Source organism: Malus domestica, chromosome 13, assembly GCF_042453785.1.
Source record: "Malus domestica chromosome 13, GDT2T_hap1".
Lineage (NCBI taxonomy): Eukaryota > Viridiplantae > Streptophyta > Magnoliopsida > Rosales > Rosaceae > Malus > Malus domestica.
Window position 1 is genome coordinate 18,722,692 of NC_091673.1, and position 14,596 is coordinate 18,737,287.

At 34.9% G+C, this 14,596-nt stretch overlaps 1 long non-coding RNA gene across 1 annotated transcript; it reads left to right on the forward strand.

Annotated features, from left to right (window-relative positions):
• The first annotated feature begins 4,599 nt into the window (after positions 1-4,599).
• On the forward strand, positions 4,600-5,200 carry LOC103453404 (uncharacterized). The gene is made up of 2 exons (XR_011574671.1): positions 4,600-4,738; positions 4,845-5,200. It is a non-coding gene; the product is annotated as an uncharacterized lncRNA (long non-coding RNA).
• The last annotated feature ends 9,396 nt before the right edge of the window (positions 5,201-14,596 follow it).

The following is a 14,596-nucleotide window of genomic DNA, read 5'->3' on the forward strand; positions in this document are numbered from 1 at the left end:
ATAAATCAATTAATTAGCTAATTAATATAATTAGAAAGGAATGATTTGGGAGTTACCTTGTGGAGAAGATTTGATGAGGATGAATGAAATAGGTTTTGAATAAATACCTATTTTGGGCACTTTTGACTTGATTGAGGGATGATTGTCCACTGCTTGCATGTAGAAATCCCAGTGTGCCTCGAAGGTAATCTTGTCCTTTTTACCCAAAAATTCACGTGTCGTCTCCATATTTTTCTTGATTATTTTTGGCTCCACAACCTCTCCAAGTAAAACTCCTTGAAATTTCAACTTTTAAGAAATCATGTTCTTACATTTTTTAACACAAATAACTTAGAATTGATCAACATATTGTCTAGCTTTATGAGCACACCCTAAGGGAAGATTTTCTTAATCATGATCTTATTGTTCACAAAAATGAAAGTCCCCACCCTTGGATTTGGATTCCCTCCGGATCCTCATTATGAAGATCCTAGGAATCAATCAATCCTAGCCGCTCACCACACATCTTCTGGTCATCAATTATTTGAATTTTTAATTCTTTCTACATGGCATAATGGTTTTTAGCCGCAAGATGTGTGGTGAGCGGCTAGAATTGATTGATCCCTAAGATCCTTACAATGAAAATCCGAAGGGAATCCAGATCCCCCCAACTTTTCACTTTTCACGGAATTAAGCTAATGAGATTAAATAAAATGTTAAGCTTTTTCCAGTCCAACTTAATTAAAATATTAGATTCTTAATCCAAGGATGATTTACAAAAACAAAGACAAAAAGGACTTGAATTTTTTTAAGGCTTTTATCCAAAATGATCTTTGAAATTGGCATAACTCCTTACTTTGGTCCATGAGATTCAAAATTAATAGAAGTGGTCCCTGAAATTGTTTACGGTCAATCATTTTGGTCATTTTGTGAGAAATCTCTGTTAAATTGAGGATATTTTTGTCAAATCTACCCTTCCTCTTGAACTCATGGTTTCTTCAACTTAATAGACATTTTTAATAAAAAGACCAAAATGATTGATGGTGGACAATCTCAATGAACACTTGTATTGATTTTAAATCTTAAGGAACAAAGTGAGGAATTATGACAATCTCATGAACCATTTTATACATCTTTCAAATTTGTACAACACTTATATAATTCAAATTTTGTCAACAACGCTTATCATCTTTGTACGGGTATGTATTATTGTCCTAATTTGTACACCAGATTTCTTGAGCTTCAATAAAATGGATATACACTGTGTATTCAACAAAAGTGACTTTTTTTGGGGACTTTAATAAAAAACTCTCGGTACTGTTCACCTTAACGAAAAACCATATTTTTACACTAAAAAGTCAATCATGGTACTATTCACTTTACCCTTTATTTTGTCTTTTTCGTTAAAACTCAAAGTTTTCAAACAATTTTCATTCGTTTTCCTTTTTTTTTTTTTTTTTGGTTGGACTGCACCAAAACAGACTTTGAAAATTGAATACGTTTTTAAGTTACCATATTTCTGTATATATTGACCAAAATTAAATTATTCCTCGTTTTTCTTCTAGAATATAAGCTCATCCAAATCATGCATAGAGATAGACATAGAGATAGACACAATCTTTTGGCGGTAAGCTTTGTTCACACATAGCGTTTGAAAATAGATGAATTAAATTTCAGCCTACGTAACACACCAGAAAAAGTCAATTACGTAACAACCAACTATAATCCATTAAATGGTAGCGTTATAAATACATCTCTTCCCCACCCAAATACATCACAAAGCAAATATTTCACAAAGAGAATAAAACTAGTCTAAATAAATTCAAAGGCAATCGACTAGGATGTCATCTGAATGTGAAGGAAAAAATTCATGGCCGGAGCTCGTCGGAGCCAAGGGGAAGGATGCAGAGGCTATAATCGAGAGCGAGAATCGTTTAGTCAATGCCGTGATCGTGAAAAAAGGATCATTTGTCACTATGGATTATCGATGTGATAGAGTTTGGGTTTGGGTCGATAAAAATGGAATTGTCACCCAGATCCCTGTAATTGGTTAATTCATATATGTGATGTTATGTGAACATAGTGTAATAAGAAGTTGTATCCATCTCCATGCATCAGTATTATATTGATAATAGTAAATTATTTCCCTTTCTGCATCTATGTTATATGGTTCGATAAAGTTGACAGTTCGTTATTCTTCTTCTCTGTACCCTTTGTTTTGTTCCACCCTCAAAGCAGTAGCTCATGGCTTGTTAAGCTCCGATGTTGACCACTAATTCCATTGGTGAGATTGGTCCATTCGACGCTGTGAGTATATGAAATAGGTTCGTAGTTGTAGTCAGTTAAAAATAGACTTACTTTTTGCAGTGCCCGTGAAACTCAATTTTAATTTTACTCTGCTATCCAAAACTTAATTTGCGTCACCTGATCCTCCAAAATTAATTTTTTAATCACTTTGACATTTTTCATCAATTTTGTAAGAAAAATCCGTGAAGTCTTGGACCTGGCACAAATGGGCCCCCACAAGGTAGTGTTATTGCATCAGTTTTTATATACACCGATTCCCTAATGTAAGGGAGGGGATTTAACCTAAGCCCACATAGGCCACCATGTTTGAAATTAGGTATCGAATTCACGAGTTGAACTCAATATCTTTTACCTAAAAATAAAGAGAAATATCATTACACCGTAGTGTTAGTGATAAAATCCTTACCATAAGTGAAATGTACTAGTGGAGTGGGTGTTCGTAAATTAACATGAAATTAACGGAATTGAAGATTTTAATATTCTAAAATGACCTTTTTAATAGCAAGTTAACAGAATTGACCGCATTAGCTAATAGAGTAAGACATATGGACCAAATTGATCAAATTGAAAACACGAGGACTAAATTGATTGAACATGTAAAATGCATGAACCATTTTGATCATGCATGGATGTTGATACGAATATAGTATTAATAGTGTAGATATTGTTTATACGATGCCTATATGATAGCTATATTACCTAAATATAGGCATTATTATTGATATATTTTGGATACACATTCTTTTCACGTAATATTGTTGATAATCACTGTAGATAGTTGCCAATAGGGAATTGTTATGTCGGCGATATGTCGTGGGTATTTCTCTCAAATTCTCCTTCGCACCTTCGTCTTTTTCATCTACATCTCCATAGATTTCTCAAGCACCTCCTAGCTTTCATTGTCTTCCATGGTTACCAATAACGAATATCGCTATCCAATTTCGGATTAACATAATGTAAAACTAAAAGATGACAAAGTGAATTAATTAGTGAATCTAGTACAAATCGAATCACATTAATCAAGACAAAATTCCTTTTTACAAACTTGCCCCCATCCATCTGCTCAACCAAATAAACACCCAACCTCAACAACCCAATTCCAGAAAAAAGCAAAAAATAAAAAATAAAAAGTCCAGTCAAAGCAATAAGCTTTAAACCCAATGATTTACATGAGAGACACAATTGCAAAGATGAAGATGAAGATGAAAATAGCGTGTAACAAACTCAGTTTCCGTGCCTCCACCATGAGCATGAAGTTGAAGTTTCCGTGTAACAAAAAGTCTTTCCAATGTCTAAAATTTCTTATAACAGCAACGAGCTTAAGACTTCCTATTTCGGCAGCGCCCGGCCGTTCAGTTTTAAATGCAGCCAAACTCCCTATATTTGATGTCCAAATTTTGTCAACTATATCTATCATCAAAGGACGTACGTGTATCTAACAAAAAAGTATTCATAAGCGGCAATAAACTTGACTTCGTCGTTATTCACAAATTGCACCTTAAGTTGTCTTTATTTTTTTACCAAATATACTTTCTTTATTTCAAACCAAAACTTTATATTCTTCATTTTGCTTCCACATGTTATGGCCACCGATCGTGAACCATAAAAAGACCCTAAAGCGAATCTTGGATATGCCACCGATCATTTTGCTTTGGCATCAAATAATTTTATAAAAATGTAACGTATTAGGGTTTAAAATATGAAGTTTTAACAAAACAATTTCGATACTATCCACTTTAACAAAAAATGACATTTTTACTCTAAAAAGTCACTCATGTTACGATTCACTTACAACACATTTTTGTCATTTTGATTAAAACTCAAAGTTTTCAAATCATTTTCATTAATTTTTTTTTTAAATATCGATATAGTTGGAAATATCAATGTGCAAATTTCTAAAAAATATCGATGGAATTATCGTTATTGGTTGCCTTCGACGGAAATTATGAAAATTTGTAATGAGCAGAGCATATCAACTCATTCAGATTTAATTGAAACTAGAGAAATTTTCTCAAAAAAATTCAAAAGTTCAAAATCTGCAATGTGTTTTGGCAACATTAATTTTTGTATGTATGAATAGGTAAATATCGTCGAGATTCATTGATCTTCCTATATTTTGTCGATATAGGATGAAGTTTGCATTTCACCCAGTTTCCATATCGATCCTTAAATTTCCGGATATTTCAAAGAAAATATTGACCATTTCATGAATATTTCAAACTCTGATAAGTATACAAAGCAGAGTTTCTAACTAACATTCAAATGTATAGTCAATAATGACGACAAACCATAAGCTATCCAGTTGTATATGCACTTCTATAAATATGCATCTATCTCTTCCTCTTCCTTAAGCTAATACATCACAAACAATATATCTTACAAGAGAGATCAGACAAGTACTCAAACGAAAAGCGAGCAAGGATGGCATCTGAGCAATGTGAGGGCAGTGAAGGTATGTAATGAACAAGTATATGTTTAATATATAGAGTGCGCGCGCGCGCATGTAATAGTACAATTGATTGCAGTCTAATTACTTAATTCATATTAAAATAATGCAGGTAAGTATGTATGGCCTGAGCTGTTGGGAGCCAAGGGTACCGTTGCGAAGGCAACAATTAAGAGGGAGAATTCCACTGTCAAGGTTGAGATCGTGGTAGAAGGAACCATTGTACCAGCAGATTTGCGATGTGTAGCTGATAGGGTTCGTGTTTGGGTCGATACAGATGGCTTTGTTACTAGGGTGCCTATCATTGGTTAACTTAATTATATCCAAATTATATATTGGGTTCTTGTAATCCTATGTTTGTACTTTCTCTAATGCAAATAAGGAGTCGTAGTATTCTCCATGCATTGAATTTTTCTTCCGTGTACTCCTATATGAAGCTCAATATGTAGGATTCAAGTTGTTTTGGTATCCTCATTTGTTTTTCTCTCTGTTCAACTTCATCAAAGTATAGATTAAGAAAAAATATTCGGATAATCATGTCATCCTTACATGCACACACGCTCCCACATTGCCATCGAGTCCTCAAATCTCGTCGGGACTTTCAACTTGGTTAAAAGAAAAATAAGACACTTACCAATTATTACAACTGAAGATTTCTCAAACGAACCCATCTCTTGATTCTCAAACAAACCAACACGAGTTAGTGAAACTCAAATTAAAAAGCAAAGTACAAAATTACGAGCATGTTTGAAATTGCTTTTGGAAGATGTGTTTAATTATCTTCAAATTTGACCGACCCAATTAATTTCAATCAAGTCACGTAGACATCTCTCAAGTAATTTTGTCTTCCCTTGAATCTGAATGAATTATGAACGATTTAGGTTGGACCTATGGTTAATGTATTGTAGAGCTAAACCCTAAATAATTTGGATCTCTATATTTTCTATATTTTTTGTGAATGTAGCTAAATAATTTAGTAATTCAATAGGTCTTAAAAATCCAAACAAATCCTTAATTATTTCACCTTCGTAGGATCAAGCCCTATATCGATAATCGTGTGGATATAAAGCATGCTGAATTGAACAATTAGATAATAAAAAAAGGATGTGATATTCACACACCCCATTTTACTTCTCTCACACCTTGTTAATTTTCGACCGTCGGATCTGATGAATTGAAGAAGATCAACGAACAGAAATTATCAAGGGGTGTGTGAGAAGTAAAATAGGATGTATAGATAGCACATCCCTAACAAAAATCCAGTTGTTTTGCATGAAAGTGTTTTCCAACCACATTAAAACATAACACTTGGCAAGTGCCAGCTGAATTAGGTCCAATATTTGGGAACCGGATCCCCTATGGATCCAACCATGCTGAGCCCCCTAATCAATGCATCTGGATTATTGAAATTTGATTCAACGGTTACAATTATTATAACTTTTAGAAGAGCTCCCTGTTTGTAGCCGTTGAATCAAATTTCAATGGTCCGAATACATTGATTAGTGGGCTCAACATGATTGGATCCAGTTCCGGCCCGTAATGCATTCAAATATTGCTTTTATTAATGACTTAGGTTACCATATTAATGAGGATTCGACGACTAAACAGTGTCCACCCATTTAATCTAGCTTTCATCCCGTTAACTTTTAATAAAACTAAACAAAATAGTCAATGATTAATACGGTTTAGTTGTATTTCTCTTCATTTGTAAGAGACGAAATAAAAGTACAAAAACTAGCAGCCACCGTGTCACCACCCACACTAATATCGGCAGTCCCCGCCGCCAGCAACATAGTCACCCACGTCAGCGGCTATCCCTACTCTTACTTGCCGTCGCCAAAAGCCGCCTCCATCTACACTTTATAAGTTTTAACGTTGCAGAAGGTTACAATTAAATAGCTCAAAGGATTTTTTGGGCCTTTTAATGTTAGGTACCATAACCATTTACTTCGACTAGGGCTTTGTTTCCATGGAATGTACGCACTGGCGCATGTTTCGGATAAATACTAAGATTACATTACATCAACCCTTCCTTTAGAGTGATGGATCCGTACTCAAACCCAGAGCTTGTTACGGCGGTACCCTCCTGCTTTTAGGGTTCATTTCATTTGTTTATTCAGAGAAATGACGGTCGAGAAAAAACATAGAAGAAGTCTGTCAGGCTCTACCGTATTTCTCAACATAAACAAATGCATTGGATCCGTGATATTCATATTTATGCGATCTCTTTTCTTTTATTTCCAGTTGCTAATTTGTTCTGCACTTGTCTTTTCGTGTAGAGAATCTAAGTGAGTAGAAATTTTAATTATAAATTTTATTTAGATGTTTTTTGCATATGTCCAGACAAGCTGTGTTCGTGTATATTTATGTGTCCAGACTTGCTCATATTTTGATCTTTTATGATTTAATTTTACAGGTTTTGAGTTATTTCAACTTATTAAATCTCTTAAATATCAAAAGGTCAATGCTCCCAAGTGACATGTTTGATCCAAGTGGTGGGGATTTAATTGCAACTTGGTGTTGGGTTCTTACTGTCTATATGATATTTGAAGATAAAATTATGGCGGGCTGTACATGATATGATATTGGGTTTTGACCATGACGATTAGTTGGTAGTGTTATCAAATGTGATGACACATGTAAATTTAAAATGTTATGGGTTTTTTGGCTCTCGGTTGTTCATGTGCTACTTGCATTGGTAATATGAGCAGTCTTGCTAATTGATGCTAGCGAAACTAGGCATGACATAAACTAGTAGAATCGGTGAATAAATATCCAGTTAAAAAGAACTGTTTGTTAGGATATTGTGATTAGTGGTTTGTTGATTTGCACTCGACTTGAAGAATTGTTAGGAAATTCATCTGATCCTCGATTCCCTCTAAAGAACAAGCGTGAAACAATAGAGATGCAGTCAAAAAGTACAAAAGTAAACCAATCACACAACATGAATGTACTAGATTTATTCAATATGAGCAACGTCTGAGGTTTGTTAGCTAAAAGATATTCGATAGGAAAACAGATACAAGCGCTCAAGTGTTTCCTCACTATCATTCATAGTTAGGGTTTCTAAGTACTTATATAAGACTTTATTTGAGTTAGATGGATTAGAATAGGAATAAAATGAGGAATCATATCACAAGTAAGAATCCAAAAGAACCAAGCTTGGGGCTAAAAGAATAACTATGCATCTGAATACTCGGCCTAAACTGATGAAGAAGAAGACATTAAGGTTTTGGGGGGTTGGGCTAAGGCCTGGTTTGGCACTAAAGTGATTCTGAAAAAAACTGGTATAAAAAAAAGTTGGGAGCTGTTTTTGTGTTTGGTAAACATTCAGCTTCAGCTTTTTTTCATAGTTTTGGGTGAAAAAAGCAAAAAACAAGAAGTTGCAAAACCCAGCTTTGAAAAACCAGTTTTTTTCACATCTGTTTTACATAAAAGTTTACTAATCACTATAATACTGCTTTTTTTTCTTTTCAAAAGCACTTTTACAAAAAAGTTTACCAAACACTCTGCTGCTTTATTTCACAGTTGCTTATTCTCACAGCATAACAGAAGCAGCTTTTTTTTCAAAGCACAGCAATACCAAACCAGCCCTAAGAGGGGCTAAAGTCTGAGGGGCCTAAAAGCAGCTTTTCACATTCAAATGATGGTGTCACAAAATCGTTTAGTCATCTAATTGTTATCTAACAAATAGACGAACTATGTTCCTCATTTAATTACAACATTAATCGAATAGTAACAATTTTTAATTTGGTTGATATTTTTCTTAGTTCATCTTTATAGGGTGAACTAAAAAATGAATGATTTCGATTATCAAACAACATTGCAGGATGAGTAAAAGAGCCGAGAAGGCTCATTTGAGAAGATTGCTAGCATCCCACTATTTTTTTGACCTACAACAAAATTAAATTGACTTTTTTTTTGTAAGAAAAATTAAATTGACTTTGAATATATTGTTGAATTCAAACAGTTTTGTATTTGGTAACTACTATTGACCAAAATTTTATCATTCCTCGTTTTGCAAGTACATGCATGCTCATCCGGATCGAAAAAGATAGACTACACAATCTTGGCGGTACGGTTTGTACACACATTACGTTTGAAAACAAATCATATTAACGTTCGGCCTACGCAACACCAGAGTCAGTAACAACCAACTACTATCCATTAAATGATACCAATATAAATGCACATTTCTTCCCCACCCAAATGCATCACAAAGCAATACTGCACACAGAGAGCAAAACTAGTACTCTAGATAAAACAAAGGCGATCTGCTAGGATGTCATCTGAATGTGAAGGGAAGGATTCATGGCCTGAGCTCGTCGGAGCCAAGGGGGCAGAGGCGGAGGCAACTGATATGATTTTTTAGAACCTACGGACATAGGGTTAAAATCACATGAAATACTTGCAAGAATACAAGGATATTGTAGTATAGATGCTCATGATAGGTCGTTCTCCTCAAAGGCTATTTTAATAATTTATGTAAAAATACTTCCTAATTAACTGCTTAGAATTAAAAATTGAGAAAAGAGATTTTGGACTTGGATAATATTAAAAACGAATTTTAATTAAAAATAAATATGATAAAAGAAAAGAGTTTTAAAATTCCAATTTAGAAAAGCACTAGGGTTTCACCATTACCTAGCAATCCTATGAATTTTTACCAAATTACTTATGATTTTTATTCCACTTTGAAGGTTAGGTTTTCCTAATTTATATTCTACTTGGAACCTCCAAACATAGAACGTATATCTAACATGCAATCCGTTCGGACGTTCGGATAAAATCTGAACATGAAAGACTCATTATGCTTTATGAAAACCCTTTGAAAAATCATGCAACCCTTAAAACGTGGTGTTCATTTTAAGTGAAATTACGTACAATTATTAACCACAAGAAGCTAGAGCCAATTTTAGGGGAACATTCCGACCAAAATTGCATCAAATTACTTTTCTAAAGATCCTAATGGTGGCCAATCATCAAGACAATTAGATAGTTTAAAACAGTGATCAATAATTCAAAGCGTGCATGCAATCAATCATAAGCAATTAAATAAAAATTACATATTCATATTAAGGCTCAAGGCTTCGCCCTAGCAAAACGAATTAGTTACGCATATTCATAATTAAAATTATAGAAAATATCATTATAAAGAAAATGATTGAAAACACCTTAAAGTAGAAAAACTTCAAGAACCCTAACAATTCTCTATGTCTCCAAAGTTGCATAAAAGAAACGTGCCTGACCCTAGCACCGGCCAAACCTTTTAAAAACCCCTCCTATTCGTGCAATCCTAAGAGTAAAATAAATATAGACTTTTGTTCCAACTAGGAAACTAAATAACAATAAAATATCTTAGAAAATAAAGTTCTAATTAAACAGAATCTGCAAGGAAACTGTCAAGCCACGTTTTAGCCTCAAATCTCCTTCAAATCTGGCCCAAGATAGCTTTTCTTTTTTTTAAAGATAAGAACGTTCTGAACACATCTCCAGAAGGCCACGAACCAATCAGAGGCCATCTTGGGCTCCAAAAATGCAATTCAAGCCGAGAAACGTCACTTTCTAGCACCGCGCACTGCTTCTTTATTCTATCGACAGAAAATAACCGTTTGTTGGAAAAATCTAATATTCAAACTAAGTGACTCACGAACGTCCTCCAATTAGAATTACTCCAAAATTCATCCATTTGACTATGTTTCGCTTCAGAGGAAGTCGAAAATCCTATATTGAAAATACAATTCAAAGTATCAAAATTCCTCCAAAATATTAACCAAAATATACTAAGAATAGGATTAAGTATATAATATAAAATCCACTCATCAGCAACCATCGAGAGTAATAATCATTTAGTCAATGCTGTGATTGTGAAAGAAAGAATGTTTGTCACTGCAAATTTTCGATGTGATAAGGTTCGAGTTTGGGTCAATAAACATGGTATTGTTACCAGGGTCCCTGTAATTGGTTAATTCATACATGCAAGGATAGGTGAAACAATGAAATAAGGAGTTGAACTAATAATCTCCATGCATCAATTGTATTGAAAATAAAAATTATATTTATGTTTTTCTGTATGACATATATATGTGTGTGTGTGTGTGTGAAGCTAAATATATAGCAATGGTTTGTTAACGTTGACAGTATTTATTTTTGTTCTTCTCTTTACTTCTTGTTTTTGTTCCAACCTCAAAGTAAAAGTGCACTTCCATTGGTACTGAGATTGATACTCACAATAAATATTAAGGTAAATTACACTTTACTATCTCAAGTTTGGGTCGATTTCAATTCCTTACAATATCTTTAAAATATTTCACTTTCATACCTTAAGCACTATTTTATTTCAATATAATACATCCGTTACATTTTACATCCATTGATTCGTTAAGACCTAATGTGACTGCCACATTTGTGTCACGTAGCTGCCAAATGTGTGCCACGTGGTAATTTTTTTTTTTAAAAAAAACTTGAATCTTCTCAAAAAAATTAAAAACAAAAAAAAGAAAGAAAGAAAAGAAAACTCAGAACCCACCCCTACCCCCACCTCCTCGCAACCCCTCCACACCCCTATTCTCCATCCCTCTTATCTCCTCTGCAACTCGCACCCACCTTCTTCCTCTCTCTGCAACTCCAGGGCCTCCAATCCACCTTCATCGGCGCCGAGCCCAGCCTCTACCTTGAGCTCTGCTCGGCACCCACTCACCGTTCTCCCCCATCCGAACCCTGCTCCCCTAACCTGCACTCGTAGCCCCACCGTTCGTGACCCAACCAGGATGTTCTCGATCAATGCGGCCAAGTTGACTCGGACCTCCATGGAGGGGTGTTGCACAAGATGAGACAGGTAGGCGACCCAGTCCGGATCCGACGCCACCACAGCGCAGTCAAACTCAGGGAGTGGGAATAGAACGAGAAGCGCAAGCGCCTCGTGAGTCAACTCGGACGATTCGAAATTGGTATCGGAGAACACGAGCTCATGGAGAATTTCGCAGGAGTTTTGAGGGGGTGGAGTAGGGGGTTGCGGGGGAGGTGGAGGTGGAGATGGAGATGGGGTGGGGTGGGATGGGGTGGATTTTTGGATGGGAGGGGAGATGAAGAGAGTGGAGGAGAGGGAGGTGGTTGGGATGAGAAGGAGGGAGAAGAGGGGTGCGGAGGGGTTGGGGGGGAGGTGGGGGTGGGTTTTGCGTTTTCTGTATTTATTTTTTATTTTTAGAAAATTCAAGTCTTTTTAAAAAAAAATTAAAAAAATATTTTTTTACCACGTGGCACACATTTGGCTGTCATGTCAGCTGTTAACAGATCAATAGATAGAAAATGTAACAGATGTATTATATTGAAATAAAATAGTACTTGAGGTATGAAAATGAAATGTTTTAAAGATGTTGTAAGGAATTGAAATCGACTCCAAACTTGAGGTGGTAAAGTGTAATTTACCCTAAATATTATGACGTCAAATTTTTGTATACACATGACTGCTTTAGTAAGTTACCAGCTCTACATTTTTCTTTTATAATTTGGAAGACTGCTTCTTTTCCAAATGATGAGGCGTTTTGCTGAGCTCTCAAATCATCCTTTTTTTTTTCGAATAATTTTCAAGTTAATTATAGGATGGTGCTATTCATACACTAGTGTTTCATCTTTCACATACACCTTTTAATTATTGACTATCGGATCGAATAAATTGAAGATGATCAAATGATATAAATTAACTGGAGGAGTGTACAAGGTAAAAAATGTGTGTGAATAACACCACCCTAATTATATACCAAAATCCTATAACAGGTTTAGTCAAATGCAGTTGTATGGCAATTGTTTTTAAATTTGAGAAAATGCCACTAATTTATGAAGAAACAGTTGCCCAAAATTTATGAAAAAACAGTTGCCGATGTCTGGATTTTCAAATAAGGGAGTCATAATATCAACCAAAAAAGCTTCATTGAGCCATTTCGTCGAACACCTAGTAGGTACCTGTTAATTCTTACCAACATATGCTCAAAGTTTATACCGACAACTACTATTATTTGTAGAGGCTTGTAGATGGTGGATGCAGGATACTATGGAGTATTATTGAAGACTGCCAAGACTTATCAACTAAGGTATATCATCGAGCACATGGTGCTCACAATAGAATCGCACACAAGAAGGAGAAAAGGAAGACAAATATGATAGAAGAAAATAGAATAAGTAGAAGGCGGAGACTGTAATTTAGTGTGTCTTAGCTATTTATAGTGGTTAAATACAATACACAAACAAATATACATGGGTTTTTGAAGTTTTTTGTGTCAAGGACAACCAATGACCCCATGCTGGCTCCGCCATTACGGTGTCACCAAACTTCAACTTATTTACAATATTACCACCGTACTCTAAATTCAATATTATTACGATAATGCCACTGCTTTCTTGTTTTTATCCTTATTATTAAAAGTTCACTAAGTGTTTTCATTAAAAATTTGTTGTATGAAGCCTATTTCATTAAAAGGTCAGAATAACTATATTAAATTTGGGGCACTGTGGGAGTATCATAATGCAGTCGAAGGACAAAATTTTAAGAAGAGAATAAGCATCGAGGAGGGGAGGAGATTCTTGCATCCCAAAGTTAAAGATGCATTTTGTGAGAGAGCAAGATAGCTTTCGGTAGAGCCTAGTTTTTAAGGAAAACTAATGAAAAATGTTTGAAAATTTTGAGTTTTAACGATAAGGAGAAAATAAAGGATAAAGTGAATAGTACCAGAATTGACTTTTTAGTGTAAAAATGTGGTTTTTCGTTAAAGTGAATAGTACCAGGAGTTTTTCGCTAAAGTTCCCTAATTTTTATTTAGAATTGCAATGAGAAAAACCCTCTCATCTTCTTAGAGAGAGACATTTTTGTATTACGTGAAAATTCTACGAGTGAATCAATTTCTTATCTTTGATGCCTCTGCATTTCTGCATTGATCATATTGTATGAGACTGTTTCTCCACGCTTATCAATCTACACTACATTGTATAAATCTGCTCATGAATTGTTGACTCCATTCATCTTACCTCATATAGTTTATTTGATTAGAGCTACATTGTTTATGTAAGTGACACAAATCTACTTCATGCAATCATATATATTTAGTGTGTAGGTTCTTTTAACTTAATTGGATTGATGTGCTAATCTGAGAATAGTAAGTAGATTTGAAAGAACAAGCTTGGTTGAAGATAAACGAAGGTATCTGCCTTCTTCTGCAAGAAAGAGTCGAAAATTGCACTGCAAAAGAGAGCAGAGCTTCACAGGTACTAGTTGCCACTTCGGAGTAGCATCACCACCTCATTTTATGTCTTTCATGTATCATGCATCAATGTACAAGGAAAATGCTATAGAGACTACATTTTTGTACATTCATATACCATATGATGCACTTGCCACATCAAGTGATGAATTTATTTCATTGGATGGTTGATTGTATACATCATTTGCCACGTAAGATGGTATTCTGAGGCAGCATCATATGTGGTCTTCCTAGCAATATATATATGGAAATATAGGGGGTCTGGACGTTGGAATACATTACAAAGTAAGCCTTACAAAAAGGGTGTCAAAATATGTGTCAAAAACATGTGTCCCTGGACCGTAACACCCCCCCCCCCAAACACACACATATATATATTATTATCAATGCATAATAAGAAATGTAAAAAGATAAAATCTGATATCGCCCCACACACACACATATATATTATTATCAATGCATAATAAGAAATGTAAAATGATAAAATCTGATATGGGTGGGATGGGATTGAACTAAGCTATGAAAATGGTTGGAGGCAGCTAATGCCGTGAGGGAAAAGCTTCCCCATCTCAAATTTGGGCTTATGTTTGGAGAAAGTTTTGGAAGGCAC